Here is a 17,041-nt window from a genome sequence, read left to right on the forward strand (position 1 = left end):
TTTTCCAAGTGTAAAGGTATTTGGGTACACACAATGAACAAGTTCTCTTGTGCAAACAAAATGACCAAATCCCCTTCCTACACTGCCACTCCCCAGCACCTTCTTTTGGAAGAGAAGTTAGTCGTGGCAGGTGATGCACAGAGAAAAAATAGTTTTCAAGAGATTGGCAAAAAGCTTTAAAGTGAATATCCTGTTTGATTAGGACTTCATGCAACTGCAAGTCGGTGTGATAATGCCAGAGCCATTCAATCCCAGTGCTGCTGGAAAGCTGCCAAAGCAATTAAGGTTGCTGACTTGGCCATGAAGCTGAGAATATATACAACAATTTTACACCCCATCATACTGTGGTAACGGGTACTTGCACCCACAGAGGAGGCAGAGACAAGTGCAAAGTGTGGTCTAAATCAATGCACAGAATATTTACCAAGAGCAAAGGGCTCTCAAATGGGAGATAAAACCCCTGCTGCTAGTGCAGCCCCAAAACTGGGAAAAGGTTTGTGTCTTGAGGGGCCCAGGGCAGAATTTTTCTTTCAAGTATTCACAGTGGATGTCCTCAGGAGGAGCAAGCACTAAGAGAGGCACAGCCTTGCAGATGTGGGGATGCAGCCATGGGAATGTACACTCAGTTTACACATCTGCCAGCCCAGCTCCACCTGTCTACACTTGGTGTTCTCCTCCAGCTCTGCCTCCCAGTGAGGTTGTGTAGGATCCACCAGCCCAGCGAGCAGGGCTATGGAGGGCACAGCTCCAAGAACACCTCCAAAAGCATCTCTTACTCCTGGAGTGAGCACAGAAGAGAAACAAGCAGGTGCTGGGGCAGTCTTTGGGAAGGTGCACGAGCACAACCCCAGACACACAATTATTGCAGAGCCACGATTGCTCTGGGCCACCTGACCACCCTCAGCCCACCCTGAGGAAGGGACAGCACAGAGCCACAAACACGTGAAGAGGTGGATTTTCAAATGGAACAGTGCAGAGCTTACAGCAGCAGAGCTCTGCACCAGCCAGCAGCCTTTATGTGCTGTTTAATATAATTATCAATATATAGAGGAAAAAATAAAAAAGGGAAGTAAATGAGGAGTTGCCATAGCAACTGTTACCTCCAAGGAATATGAAAGATGTGGGACCACCCTCACCAAGGGAATGTTTTATTTATTGTTTCCTATTTTGAATGTTCAGCAAAGTTCTGCTGCTGGACACTGCTGTGCAGGCTGGTGACCTTCTCTGGGCAGCACTTGCATTTTGTTGGTGGGTTGTGCCTTGAGAGAGGCCCCTCATTTCCAGTGCTGACAGGCAGGACCAAAGGCAAACTCCCATCAGCATGGCAACATCTGCTCCTAATTCAAGAGCCTGCTGATGGTCAGCACCTCCCCTGCTAAATTACAGCGTGCTCCCAATTTATAAATCAGCAAAATAACTATTACAGGGGAAAAGAAAAAAAAAAAAAAAAATCACTCTAATCTTGGTGATGATAACCCTGACTCATAGGTTTTTGTTTATGGCTTTTTAACCAGGCACTGGTTTTGCCCTGAATCACTATTTCACTGGTAGCTGAATGTCCATGCAAGGGATTCTGAAGTACATGTCTAAACCCCAATGGCATTAACAGGACAAAAGCATATGTCAAAACATTGAGCTGTGCAGAAATGATGCCAAAAACATGATTAAGTACATTTTAAGCTTTGAGGAATCCCAGCCTCTACACCATCAAATTTAGGCACATGTGTATATAACATTGCTACTGCTGGACAGAGCTGAAAAATTGGGATTTGGAGCAAGGGGGGCAAATATCACTATTTCAGGATCCTGCTCAGTGTCAGAACACAAAGACACAGCAGAAAGAAATTACCACATGGCTTAGTATAACTTCATTAATATAATACAATATTGGAGGTCATCTTCAAAAAAACCAGCATTTTGTTGATACCCTGTTTTTAGGAATGGATCCCACAAGAGAAGGAAGTAAAGGGTAAAATGCAAGATTTAACAGTAGCAGGAGTAGTACAAGCAGCATCAATAAAATAAAATTAAATAACCCAACCTAAAATTCTATGTAGCTGCCTCTACAAAACTGGATTGTGTTCATAAACTCAGAAAATTATTTAAATTCTCATTTTTGTTGAGGCTAAGCTTTGTCCCTGTGACATCAGCAATTGTCCATCTCCCTATCTATTTTATTTCCTGATCAGCTTATGCATTTCCCTTTCTTTTCCTGCTGTAGTATTCTTTAGAGATGTACTGTTAATTCTGCCAATAGAGAGAACAGGACATTCATTTCCACTACCTACCATTTCCTTGAATAACAATCTAAATATTTCTAATCCACAGATAATCCATTAATATTACATTAGGGGAATGCCAATGCACTTGCATGCAACATGAAATATAAACTTCTATGCAAAATCAATATTATCAGCTGGAAGTAGAGACAGGACAACAATGCTGAAACACAAAATAAACAAAAATTTAAAAAACAACAATAATAAAAGCTGCCTTCATTCTCCTGTGCATCTCATGAAATGAGGCAGACTGGATTTATATCAATCAAAGTCTGTGCTAGCTTTAAAAGGTAAAAAAGCACAAAAATTCAAGCTTACTCTTGGAAGCAGAGACAGAGAATTCAAGTCATCCTTCTAAAAAAACTCTCATTTTAGAAGTGTCACATATTGAGCAGCCATAGCTGCACAGCAGCTGACAGTGGCAGTGCAACATTCACTCGTTTGGGTTATGCCACACCAAAGAAAGAAATTCACCCTTATTTTTCTACCTTGAAAAAGAGATATTTCCTTTTTCCCTGCCCCACAAGATGCGCCCTCAGCAACGGAGGGAAGGAGACAGAAATTCCGAAATTCCACGAGCGTGGAAGGGAGCCAGCGGCACAGCAGTGGCTCTGTCACCAACTCTGCCACCAAGTCTGCTCTCCTGCCAGGCAGAGGGAGAGGCAGGCAGCACAAGTGTGGGGTGAGAGGGTGGTGGTGAGGAGGATGAGCATTACAGGACACTGGCACACCACACTCTTCCTCCAGGCACAAGGTGGCCAGCGAGGAGCAGCCACAGCTCTCTCCACCACAGCAGCTGTGCCAGTAGGAGCTGCAGCCTTAAAAAAGACACATATCCCTGTTTTCTCCTTCCCTAGTATTTCCTGTCCTATCTTTCTAGCTTGCTTTGCTGCCAAGGCTGAAATAACATCACTCTGTGCATCACATCGTTTTAGGGAGAGCTGTGAACTCCCGCGCTCGCCCGCCAGACGGGAGCTGCGAGCCAGGGCAGTTGCAGAAAAGGGCTGGCAAAATGGGAAATGTGCCCCTTAAACATGCCTGAATTCATCTCAGTATCCAGGGCAGGGTGGAAGAGCTCAAGGGAGAGGTGCTCAACCCACTGAGATGTGTCCAAATATAACACACCCAGACCCCAGAGGGAGCGTGTTTGATAATTTTATCTGAGCAGAGCAGTGGCAGCAGGAGCCACCAGCACCCTCTGCTCCTCCCCAGTCCTTGGGGATGTGGAGATCAGGATGATCTCCTAGGACAGGAGAGAGATGAGCTTCAGATTTACTCAAGGAGAAGGAAAGGCAAATTAGTGACTTTCAGATTTTGAACTCTGTGCTTGTAGGTGACACAGAGGACAAAGCACAAAATCCTTCCACAGCTCCTCCCATTTAGCATCTCACCACTTCTCACACAAGTGTCTGAAACTATTGTCCTGGATGAGCTCTGATGGAAGGGTTTGTCTGGCACAACTTTTCTTTGTCCCACCCTGACAATTTTTTTTTGGCAATTTTTGTTGGTTTTGGCCTCTCTCCCCACCCCATCTCACATGAGGAAAAACATTTAAAAGCATGTCAAGCCAAACAGAGAATCTGCTTTGTTTGCCATCTTGTAAAAATCAATTATTCATGTTACTAATGCAGCCAAACTTGTAGGCAGAAAGGGATTGTCAGCTGAATTTCCTGATGGGACACCACAAATGCTGCATTGTCCCACAAACCCTCCAGCAAAGGAACTGACCCCAAATCCATTAAGGGATGACTTCCAGCAGTGCCCAACTCTGACATCTCCAGGGATGGGCAGGAGAAACTCTGCCCTGACAGACTCACAGCTCCATGTGACACAAACAGCACAAAATCAGTCAGGAAGGGGAAGGGAATGAGGGCACCTCCACCTCACTTTTATTTCAGTGTGGGGCAGAGCTCCAAGGGACTGCAAGGCAAAGCAACACCAGCAGAAGCAGAGACACTTCCTCGTGCTCACACAGCCATGAGGCCTTTTTGATGTCACACACACTCAGTGACTGATGATGGCAAAAGAGGGTGTGAGGAGAAGTTGTCAGGATTTGATGGTTTAAGTGAAAGACACTTCAAGGGAGAAGAAAATGTTCAAATTATAATAAGGCCCATTTCACTCATGCACTTTAAAATGGCAATAATCCATTTGATGCCAGAAAGAAGAAAGGAAAAAAAGAATCAAAGAACAATAAGAAAGATGCTCTGGCTTATAATTGTACTCTCTTCTCTATAAAGTCTATAGCCCTTTTTCTTCCTGCTCTATCCTGAATCTTCCTCAGCTGCAAAGCCCTCAAGGTACAGACAGGTTTCAGTCCAGTAAGACTGTCTGTGGCTTATTACAGCTGAAGATCCATGATGAAGGGCTGAAATATCCTCAAGTTTGCACACTTGAACAACACTAGAGATAAGAACAAACTTTAAAATCCTGGATAATCCTCACTTTACTAATAAGCAATTTTATCTAAATCCTCCTTTAAAAAAATCGCGCTTCCCTGAGTGATGCTGGGGGAAGGAAGTTACCACGTCCAATTTCCAGCCCTATTCAACCAGTATTAACCTGAGCTCCTGCCAAGTCGTGGGGGTTCTTTGGTCCTCCTCATCTCAGCTGCCAGGAGTTTGATCCTCATCCTTTCTCCTGGCAGTTTGAGGTTGAGCTCTCTCCAGGCTGTCTCCCTGTGGTGCCAGGTATCCCACTCCCACTGGCTGCCCTAATGCAGGCTCCCATCTGCTGTTTCACAACATACTCATTCCCTCAGCACCCTTGAGAGGCAAAGAAGTGCAATTATGCTTTCATGGCTCTGAAAATGCAGCAAAGGAAGAGGAAGAGTGATTTGCAAAGGTTTTGAGGCTGTTGGCTTTGACTAAACAAGCTCCATTTTGGAGTACCCTGAGCAGACCCCACAACACTCAGTGAAGCCCCAAGTCTCCCTTGTTTCCATTCACAGAGAGGCTGCTTGTTCACCTGGCATTTTTTGGGCTGACACACTTGCACCTGGTGAGAATGGATTAGCATTCTCAGAGGAAGCAAAGCTCCATCCAAATTACGACAGTTAATTAATCAACATGTTCCAAACCTTTCACTGAATGCAAAACGCTCAGCAAAGGACCCTCCAGCAAGCATTGCCTCACTGCAGGACAGGCACACACAAAAGAAAGGCACTTTTTCCTTTATCTCCACCCAAAAAGGCTTACTCCATGATAAGATCCCCAGGAAAATACAACAACATCAACACAAAACCTGTCACAGCCCACAATTAAACTTGGACTCCACTTCTAACTGGAGGAGCTAGAGTGGGTCTTGGATCCTATGTCCAGAGCCCTAAATCAAATAACACAAGTTATTAATCCAGAAATGAGCCCAAGAAGCTGCTGATGAGCTGTGTCTGACTGCTCCAAATGTGCCCGGGAGATGCAGTGATGGGGCAGCACAGCCACACTCCCACATCTGATCATTAAACCCTGACAGCAGCACAGGGACCACCCTGGCCAAGAGGGGGAGTGGGCAGCACACAGCTTGTCCTCTGCAGGAACACAGGCCTTTGCTGAGGACAGGAAGGAGAGCTGAGCAATGGCTCAATTGTGCTGTGGAGGTACGGGCTGACCTGCACAGCTTTCAGCCTGTCACTGCAGTGGCAGCAGAGTTCTTCAAATGAGAGCTGGAGCACAACCACAGCTTGAAAACGTTTTCACTCTGGAAACTCTGCCTGGCTTCAGTTTTAATTTTGTGCCCTTTTTAGAGGATTAGCTGTGCAGCACAGGACCGTGTTCCAGCTGGCTGTGCTGTGGCAGAGCTGATCCAGCAGCAGGGCAGGACTTTGGATCACATCAGCATCTCCTGATGGTGTGGGCACCTTGTGCCCTCACATGGCTCCTGGAGCTGTGGCCCTAATTAATGCAGCCACATCAAAAGAAGGGCACTCATAGGTGTGCAAATGTGGTTGGAGGGTCTGCTGGGTGAAAAAAAGCACCACAGCACCTCACATGTGAAAACCTCTGCCTGCCTCTCTCTGCCCCAACCCAGTAAGCTGTAATTGTAATACAGGGGATGAAAGACAATAATTAGTTCTGAAAATAAATTGAGTACAGTTAAACAATCTCCTTGCTGCAATCTTCAATTAAAAAAAAATGAAAGGAAATGAATGAATAATTCCTTTCCTCCTCGGGGAATAAGGAAACCAGATCTCCAGAAATAGGGAGTATAAACAACAAGGCAAGATCTATTCCCAAACAAATTCATCTACAAGGCAAATACATTAGAACTTTTTTTTCCGTTAAAACATATTTGTTTCTCAGCTTATGAACCAAACAGAGCAAATTGCACATACATTTGAAATTCTACATTAAAAATGTGTGCAAACATTTCCAATAATCAAGATGACTGTGAAATGTTTGTGCCAAGTCAATAGCTCTTCTTCATTTGAAGATGGTTCATATCCATCACATGGTATTGGTTCCAGGCCCAGTGTTTCAGCCTGAAGTACTCAAACACCATGAGTCAGTTCCCCTCAAAATCATTTCAGTGACTTAAAATGAGACACAACATACATAATTCTTGGGAACGTTTGAAGCTGCCTTTTATCTTACAGGAATCTACATCATTCATTTTTTAGGCTGCTTTTTTCTAGCACTAAAAAGTTACAGAAGTTACTATAAAAATTAATATATTAAATGTGGAAAGAGAACCATGTTCTCATATTTATGATATTCCATGATCTGGAGGGTTAAAACATCATTTATAACTAGGGGATCCTGAAGGTCAGTTTGCTGCTCCCTATTGTGAAGGTGATTTGAAACCTCCCACACTCCCACTCCATTTATTTGGTTGCAGAGTGAAATCCAGCAGGCAGTGGACCAGTGACACCCCAGGATGACACTGGCACTGCATGGGACCCTGAGTTACTGAGCTGCCAGGCAAGGGGAATAGACCCCTGGAATGTGGCATGTCAGAGTGCAAACACACCTAGGCAAGCTCCTGTCCCTGCTTCATCTGGGTTATGCCTTTGCACTGACTTCTCTTTTCCACATTCTCACTCGTTCCTTTTGCTCATGGCATTTTCTCAGCAGCCATCAGCACCACGTCTCGTGTCCAGCCTTGCCAGGCTGTGCCAGCTCCAGCCTGCCAGAGACAGCCACGCTGCCCAAACATGTCAAAAGCAGAATTGTGACATTTCAGCCCACCAGAAGCTTTCACAAGCTTAAAACCTCACAAGCTGAAAGCCCCACACTCAAAACCCAACACAACACCACACCAACCCTCTAACAAAATAAAAAATGAAGTGCCAAATGCTCATCATGCATAGGAAGTAAGTGAACACAGTGTTCTGCAGGGATTTTATTTCATTTTAAAGTCAAATGCTCTCTGTCTCCTTGATAGGCAGAACCTGTGCCTCTGTCCTTCCAAATATCAGCACAAACAACATGAAAAGCTGCCCAGATATTTTTCTTTAATCTCAGCCTTAAGACAGCCTATTGTCAGTTCAGTTTGTTTAAAGCCAGAGAAGCTCAGGATAAAAATATTCCTGCAAAGTAACCATTCTACAGCCTGTTGGACAGCAGTATTATAAAAAAAAGAAAGGAAAAAATCTCACCCTTACACTTGCCAGTGCTCGTAGGGGAGTGCTGCATAGAATTGTCACAATAAGTTAATATGACAGTATAAAAGCCAATACTCACCCTGGGATTACACAATAAATAGACTCCATTAAACTACTCTGTAAACTCTCCTGTGAGAAATTTCTCTTTGATCCAGAACTTAATAGGAATTATTTAATCATAATGAGATGGTAATAAAACAGCATCACCTGAATAAGCTATTTTATTACCTGTTTCATAATTAGCTCTTCTTCATTATAATTCTTTCAGATACTGGAAACTATGTTAAGGCTCACAGAAAATACAGAGGTGATTGATGACAGCCAGTGGGGCTTCATGAAGGGAAAAACGTGCCTGACAAATCTGGGAGCCTTCTGTAAGGGGGTTACTGTGAGGGAAGAGGGACTGACATGGTTACCTGGGCTTGTGGAAAGCATTTGCCACTGTCCTGCACAACATCCTCGTCCCTCAGCTGGGCAGAGATGGGTTTGACAGGAGGGTTTGGGGATTTTTGCTGTGTTACTTTTCCTTACCATGGTTACACAAGGCCCTGCATTGGCACCAAGGAAGTGACAGCACAATCCAAGAAAAATGAGATCTCTCCTGAATTTGTGTTCACAACAGAATCCATGGTTTAACCCATCTCTACTGAGGATGCTAACACACCTTTATTTTTTTCAAAGACTAAGAGCATTTGGTTGCAGCTCCTTTGAGAAAGAATTGATCCTTTGCCTTCTCTAGACTTGGGCCAAGACTTGGGCCAAGTTGGGTCGAGTTTCTGCACCAAAGCAGGGTTACACAAGACCTTAAAAACTGCAAATTCAAGACAAAAGCTTGGAAAAACAGGATGTTTCTTCAGCAAAGCACATTGTTGAGTATGACTGGACAACTGTTACTAAAGCCTTCCAAAAACTACCTGGCACACACCACACAAAATATGCACATGAATAATTTATTTTAATTTGCCAAAGTTACCAATGGAAAGTGTCAAGAATCCTTAAAATAACCTTGAACCCTTAAAAAGCCCTTAAAATAAGGGCAAAGCACATGCATACACCAAGCTATTGAAAAAATAATGTGACATAATAATATTCTACTTTTCTGTGGCAGATTTTTGACCACACAGATTTATAACCAGATGCCCTCACCAAGCATCCCAAAATTTTTAGAGACCATACACCTTGGACAGGTGCATATCTCTCAAACAAGACTGTAAAATCAATGTTTCACCCTCTATCTTTCTTTTACTCTAAAACTTTATTTAAAGATATGAAATCTTGCCACCACAATGAATTTTTTCTCCCTGTCCACACCTCTCTCATGTCTATTTTCACATGCATACCTGAAAAGCTAAGAGTATTAGAATAATTTTGTAACACTTTGCTATTGGAACAAAGGAACTCTCCTTTAGTGAAATATGAAAACCATCAGAATATTTTTTTTTCTTAGAGCTCATTCTGAGACTTCAAAAAAGCATTAACAGATAACTTGACAAGCCTTTAAATGCTGTTGAGCTCCTAACACAGAATTCATGCCAGAATCCAAAGTCCTGGCTGTATACATGGGAAGTGTTAGGGAAGTTTCACTCAAGCAAGAATGTAATTGGATTAAAACACATCATTTGATAATTTTGCAGTTAGTCACCGAAATAAGCATGTAAGTAATTTCAATTTTGCAGAAAAGTAGTCCTCTTAGTGGAGTCATGCAATTTGGTAGGGAATTACTTTTAGGAAATTTTGAAAGATAGCACTATTTAAAATCATATTAAATATGTAACTGAAATTAAGAAAAAAAAAGTTGCACAAAATTCTGTCAATACCTCAATTTGTGAATTAACCAGCTCTTGATATTCAACTCTAGTAGAGTGATTATGGGCTACAGCCAAGAAGGGGCATGTGTGATAAATATCTCTTTTTATGCCTCCATAAAATGCTCTTCTATCATGAATAAAAAAAGTAGATAAACAATCTGCGATGACAAATTAGCATTTAAAATTTCTAGGCTATCTAACCTCCTCTGCACGTACTCTGAACAAACACTAATAAAGTGCTCAGCTCTACAATGAAGCTGTTTGGGTAGCTAAATAGTGATGGAGCAGATGCTTAATATCAGCCTTTAAGCCTCAAAATGTACAAATACAATTAATTGCCAGCCCAATTTTGGAGCCTGAGTTGTTAGAAAAAGAAGTGTCTTTGAAATTCTGACTGTAGGCAGATTTTTTCTTTTGGAGGGGGAGAGTGTGTGTTATTTTAGCATAATTAAAACCTTTTTGGTGCAAGTATCACCTGCACCTGTGTTCTTCCCACCCCATCCACTGGTACTGAATTCTTCTCACTGAGATTCTTTTTGTTACATGGAGAAAGTCAGAACCTGAGCAACACGGATTGTCTTTTTTTTAAAGGACAATTGCACCATTCAGCTCTTCACAATGTAAGCAATTTGAGGTTATCAGTCTGTTTGCATGTGTTTTCACTGTGCTCAGCACAATGAAACCCTGACCTTAATTACTGGCTATCATCATAAAACTACCACGGTTACTACCACCAGCACTGAGTCAGAAGCTTTGTTTTATACATGATTACTAGCTGGTGAACCTTCCCTGATCAAACTGAGCGGAGCAGTGCTGAAAATAAAATAACCATTTAAAATAAAATCAGTTTTCATAGTCTAAAGTGCTGCTGGAAATAGGACAATATAAGCTATTCATTCCCAACACTGCTGCTGCAAGTACAATCTATGGTTTATAATTAACAGATATACAATACTTTTCCCCTGCTACTCCTTTTTTAAGCTCTCCTACATTTATGACTGTGCTAATTCCCAGTGGAAGTGCCTACACTGCAATGCTGCTGAAACTCCCCTTGTAGCACAGTCCTGCTAATACACAGCATTGATCCAGCAGCAATTGCTGGCTGGCTGGGAGAAAAGTTGCACATTCCTGGTGTTTATTTTCCCCCGTGCTGCAGGGTGGCTGTTTTTGGGGCTGTGGGATGTGTGCAGACCCCACTGCCAGCAGGGATGGGCTCCCAGTACCGCAGGCACTGCGCTGGGAGCAGGAGGGGCTCTGCTCCAGCCCTGCCCCATTTCCCTCCCTGTGGCCCAAACTGGGGTAAAAAGGCCACAGCAGCACCAAATCCAAGGCAGGGCAGCATTTCAGACAGGCCAGTGGACTTTGATGCACTTGGATCCTCCCCAGTTTTCCCCCATGTGAAGCCCACTGGAAGGGTGATGCCACCCAAACTCCTGTAGGTGAAGGAGGGATGGAAAAGGATTATTATATCCACGTCCCATTAGGCTGCACATTCTAGAAGCAGAATCAGCTTGGCACTACTTGGCATTTAGCCCACAAGGAAAAAAAATAATCACCAGGTTTTAGAGAGATCTCTTCCAATCCCTGCCCAGTCACACCTCTCAATAGAGGGGAGAAAAGAAACCCAGGAAAGAGTTGAATTACACTGCCACATCCATCACTCTGAACTCCATCAATTTCTTTATTTCTTCTGTACAATGAAGAGCAAAGTACACACCTTAATTTTGCTGACACTAACCCTGCTCAGTAAATAAGCATTCTCTATCAATATTTACTTCTCTCTGCACAATAAGCCACTGCTGGAATTCAAATCTTCCTTGCTCCCCTTCAGAAGTCTCAGCTGCCCTGAAAAAAATCAATCAGCTGCAGCAGTCACTCCTGAAGGCTTCATAATAGCTCAGTTGAGGCACTGGACAAACCCAAAGATTACCATCCAAAAGCCATTCCCTCTAAATGACATTTCTTCTTAAATTTATCACCAGCTACCTGGGGCATGCATCAGGCCCTGTGCAGTGTTTTTAGCAAGGCTCAGGGAAACACCCAGACACAACAAACAGGCTCAAAAGCACCTCCATGCCAAGCACCTGGAGCTCTGAAAGACTGTGGGGACAGCCAGAGCATCCTTCCAGCTGGTGGAAGCCCAAGGTAACATGGGGGTTACCTGGGGAGACAGGAGCAGCCCACAGCAGCAGCAGGCACTCACAGAGCCCAAAAAACTGCTACAGGCAGCAGCAAGGACAAGGATGGAAAACACAGAAAGCTCCTGGCTTTCAATCATATCACTGTTTTGGGTTTTTGTTTGAGTTTTGTTTCCCCCCTTAAATACAATTTCCAAGGGAAGCTTTGCCCCTGCCAGAAGGAGAAAGGAGAGCGATTCAATTAATAAAAACAGATTACCTTTTACCAAGTTAAATAAAAGCCAATAAAAATGAAATACCAATGCACATGGCAGATTTATGCTAACCACTTCATTGCAAGGCAGACACACCTGGGTATGATATTAAGAAAGATCAAATTAAACTTTTGTGACTGCAACAGCAGGTGACAGAGCAGCACTTTCCCTTACAACATCTTGTGACTACCAAGTATATCATTGCCTTCTGCCTGAACCCACTTTTCAACCTTCCTGAGAGAAGTAAATAATATTTCTTGTTCTTCTGCACAGCCTTGCACACACCTGTGGGGAAGGGGAAGAGGGCTGACACCAAGACCAGTTCCCAAACCCAGGAACTGCTTTTCAGAAGTATTGCTGACCAGATTGCAGAGCTACAGCTTCTACATAATATTAAAACTTTGGGTTTGCTGAGTGCCACACTGCTGCAGCTGGAACTGTGCTCTAATAGTGTGTCTACAATGAAAACACAAAGCCACATAAGGGGACTTCTGTTTAGACACTATGAACAGTTTGACCTCTTTCATCATAGCCAGCACCATGTCAGAAATTCTTTTATTAGCAGAAATCACAAAGAAGTTGAAAACAGTAAGAACCCATATTATGTAAACTCTAACTGGGGACAAACAGCTTAATGTCTAACAACAACAGCAGGCACTATCAATGTGGCAGCTTGGGGTGAAGGGTGTTTAGCTTATTATTCCTGAAAAGTCATTATTACTTCAGCCTTATTTGCACACACATCATACACAGCTGAATGCATCCCATTCTTGTTCCTGCCATGCAGGAAACACTTCCCCCATTCCCTGAAAAATGAGATTTTTCACTCTGTACCACAAGTGCAGTGTTCAAGGCTCAGATGGAGACAACCAAGCAGAGGCTGCAGATCTGTAACTCGGGGAGTGCAGAGAACCAGCATTCCTGAGAATGGGAGCTGCTGGATTTTCAGCCACCCACCATCCAACGTGCTGTGACAGCAGCTCCTGCAGCGAGTGCCTGCTCGGGCGCCCACCGACTTCCCCGGGTGTTTACTACCAGAGTGGGGCCTGAGCAGCAAGGGAAGAACCACTTCCCACCCCCGCCTCGATTTTGAGAAACGTCTAAATTCAATTAGTTATGCTTTCTCTCTTCTTCCACTGCCTGTGCAGTTGATTTCACACTGTGACAAATGCAGCCTGGCTTTGAATTTCAGCAGTGAAAGTTGACTGCCCAAATGCATGCAGAAAGGAAAAAGCAAAGTGATGCAATAGTGGCCAAGGTGAATTAATTTAAATTTAAAATCAACACTTGTAAAGCAGTTTTTTAACACCATTCACCTTGGCTTTCCTCCCTTCAGAAAAAAAAGCACCATTTTAAGCAATCAGAAAATCCTCAATTTCACGTTTCTGGTCATGTACACAACATTTTCTATTTTATATCATCACATCATGGAGAATTGCTGGAGATTAAGTGTCTGTTTACCTTTCAGCACAGCAGTAGGACTGTTGGATTCCAAGGCAGGATGTCCAAGCTGAGGATGAGCACTCCTTTGGCCCTCTGGGTAGTTTAATGAGCAAATGTTGAAATGACTTTATGAACAGTACATGGAAAATTGTCCTGTGGAGGAGGAGGATGATGCACAGGTTGGAGTTCTGAAATCACCACCAACACATTTTCACCCTGCAGGATTCTCCTCCTTCGTGCTAAACTTGCACTTGCAATCAGCCCAGCACTGTTGGGACACCAAGCACACAAGTCCCAAGCAGCTGCAGAGATGAGGAGCTCTCCTGCTCACCTGGGTTAAGCAGGGCCAAGGAGAACTCACATATTTTGGTGGCAAACTGAGAGCAAAGCCAAGAACACAGATCCCAGCAGTCCTCTGACCTCTTGCAGAACGGAGCAACTATAAACAAGCACTTCTAGGCCACCCTTACAAACTTTGCAGAATATTTCTCCACTTGCCCTTTTATCTGAGACTTAGTATTAAAAAGGCTCTTTGAAAATTACTTTTGTCTATTTAATTAATCTTTTGCCCATATAAAAATCTTAAAATGATTATGAACACATTCAATTTTACTTTCATTGATTTATCTCCATCTGATGACCTATTTTATCTTTTATAAGGCTCACAATAGCAGAACTGGGTCATATGTAAGTAATACAGCAGAGTAATGTACATTTTGGTGAGCCCTGGTATTAAACCTTTCATTGCTCTCTGCTCTGTCCCAAATGAAGCCTATTACAGCAATTGGATCTGCACTGCTTGGACCAAGCTCTGTCAATTTGCATGATTCAACCTAATTTTTACAGCCCTAATCCTGACATCCAGTGCACCAAAACCAATCCCAACAAGGGAGTCCCACAGTGCTCCTGCACAAACATGGACATGACCAAAGTGACCACAGCAGTGTAGTGGGAGGTTTTAGAAATGACATGGAGAAAATGAGAGGAAAAAGAAGCCCACTTGAAGCCCAGTGGGGAATGGTCAGAATAATTTCAGAGCAGAACCTGCAGTGGGGCAGGAGCACTGAAGCTTGGCTTGGTTTTCCGCTGGAAATCCAAGGAAATGATTCAGCTACGTCAAAGTCTCCACCGCCAGTATCGAGTGTCCTTGCAAAACTCTGATCATGAAAACAGCCTGGGATCATCCAACTTTGCACTGAGGATGAAGCCCAGCAAAGTCAGTGCCTGTGAAGGGCGTTATTTGGTTTGCTGCTAAGTTCCCAAGTCCCAGAAGTCAAGTGCTGCAGTCTGAAATCAAGATAAAACGAGCTGTATCTACTTTGCTGCAGGCTGCTTATCAGCAGCGTGGAGACATCCCAGACACTCATTATATACAATATACATGAGAGATGTGGAAATAGTTCCTTCCAATTTATTGTAGTATCAATGTCCTTAGGTGATAGATTCTGTCTTTGTGAATGCTATTAAGAACACTGGCACAGGGAGCCTTCTGAAGACTTCTTTTTCCAGGTGAGATCCACCTCAATTAACCCAGTGAGTACAGGGGAGATGAAGTTTATAGGCTGCTATTCAGAAGTTGCTTGAATTTCATTTCAAACAGAAATTCATCACCATGGGTGAATTCACCCACTTCAGAGGGCTAATAAAAAACATTCACAGAACTCTGGCATCCTTGCACAACCAGACCTTTAAGTTAAGTTGGAGTTTTGCATCCAACTTGATGCTTCACTGGGAGACTGCCATTTTCCAGCATGTTACAGTGGGTATTTCTTGTATTTTTGTACTATTTATGAACACATTCATCGGCTAATAATAATTTAAAGGGCAATATTTGAAAGTTAACTCAAAATTTAATACACTTTCTCAGCTTAGATGAATTGAATGTTCAGTTGCTGCTGCTGTACCAGTGCATTTGGTATTTAACTTTATGCAATGATGACAATGGACCATCATGACACTGAAAATTGAATTCTTTTCTCCTTCACACCTTACAGTTACAGCTCACTACGGAGAAGGAAATACAGTATTTTTACAGTAACCACCAGTCTTTCTCCTCTTGATTTACAGACCAGAAACCCAACAAAGTCTTGCTGAACACAAATATTGAGGAACACAGGTTTTCTCAGCAACAGCCCCCACAGACTCCAGCATGACCCTGGCTGGTCAGGCAGCACATAAACAGAGATGGGGGGTTCTGTACCTAGGAGGTTCCCTGCATCTTTTCCTCCTTTCCTGAAAACTCCACCAGAACAGCTTTTCATCCACCCTTTTCCATTCCCACTACTTGTTGCTCTCAATCCCAAGGCTGCAGCTCCAAGCACGTGCAGGGACCAGCAAAGCCTCTTCCCTAAACACAAGAGAAATGTCTTGCTGCCACTTCTCAGGTCTGCTGGTATCACAGATAGAAAGGGAAAAGTTTACTTATCCCTACTTGATTAAAATTAATGTTACCTCAGACACCACACAGAGGTGTTATTACCCAACCGAGTCTTCAAGGAAAGAGAAAATCCCACAGCTTTATTTTGTCAATCTTTGCAAAAGTCTGTAATTCTTTTTAATACCTTCTGCCCGTTGTACTTGTGGAAACTGTTAAAACTGGAACAGGTCCCCAAGTAGCATGGAATAGCCACAGTCACAGAAGATATTCTGAGAACATGGAAATACTGCATGTCCTCATTTTATCTCTCATTTATGAGACAGCTTCAAGAGCGCCTCTCTGGAGCTCAGTGGAAAGGGGAAAAGGGGAAAACCCATACATCCCCTCTACATCTATTCAGAGAGGTGAGTCTTGAGATGCAAAACACTACAGACACTCAAGGAAAGAGCCTTTGGGTTTTTTTTTCTTATTTCAAATGCCATTTTTTATAGATACACTACTATATGTAAATTTATATTAGTATACAATATGTATATATTAGGATATTTATATTTATATGCATTTAGTAAGTAATCAAAACAGAATTCCAGCCCTAAACTTCAAGAATCCATTCTGTTTCAACCCATTTTCAGGATAAAAACTCACAGCTTTTCTTTGGCAAAACAAGAGAACTGTTCTCACTGCAGCAATCCCCAATTAACAAAATTACCTTTTCACAACGGTTGCTGCCTCATTTACCTTTCTCATCCTTCATAGTGTTGCATTGTCAGACACAAAAGAAAAATGGATCTTAAAGGTATTCTTTAAAAAGTAGCAATAATGCATCTCAGAACGTGGCAGCTCATGAAATAATGATGCCACAAGGGTTCACAGTAGAGCAGGAATGATCAATTCTGATCTACTACAGGTGTGAGTGTCTCTCTCACTTAATAAAAGCAAGACAGGATTGAAAAAACAGGAATGTTTTCCATTAGGAAAGGAAATGGAAACTGGCATTTTGTGCCAGGCTGTATTTCAAGGTAGAGACACAACTCTTCATCAGCCAGAATTTTGGAGAAACCCAACCAATATTGTCATTCTGACAGCAAACATCACAGCCTCTTTCACAGACACAAGAAAGAAGAGGCAATGATCATATTTCAT

The 17,041-nt window shown here is 42.9% G+C and overlaps 1 protein-coding gene across 4 annotated transcripts in view; it reads right to left on the minus strand.

Annotated features, from left to right (window-relative positions):
• Positions 1–17,041, minus strand: part of CDH4 (cadherin 4) — a 421,918-nt gene that overhangs the window by 284,039 nt on the left and 120,838 nt on the right. Inside the window, exon 2 of one of the 4 annotated variants that reach the window (XM_085558268.1) lies at positions 13,540–13,674. The exons of the other annotated variants lie outside the window; for them this stretch is intronic. The gene's annotated coding sequence lies outside the window, so the exon portion shown is untranslated. The remainder of the gene's footprint in view (positions 1–13,539; positions 13,675–17,041) is intronic. 4 annotated transcript variants of the gene reach the window in all.

The sequence above is a fragment of the Lonchura striata genome, chromosome 20 (genome assembly GCF_050655825.1).
Source record: "Lonchura striata isolate lonStrDom1 chromosome 20, ASM5065582v1, whole genome shotgun sequence".
Lineage (NCBI taxonomy): Eukaryota > Metazoa > Chordata > Aves > Passeriformes > Estrildidae > Lonchura > Lonchura striata.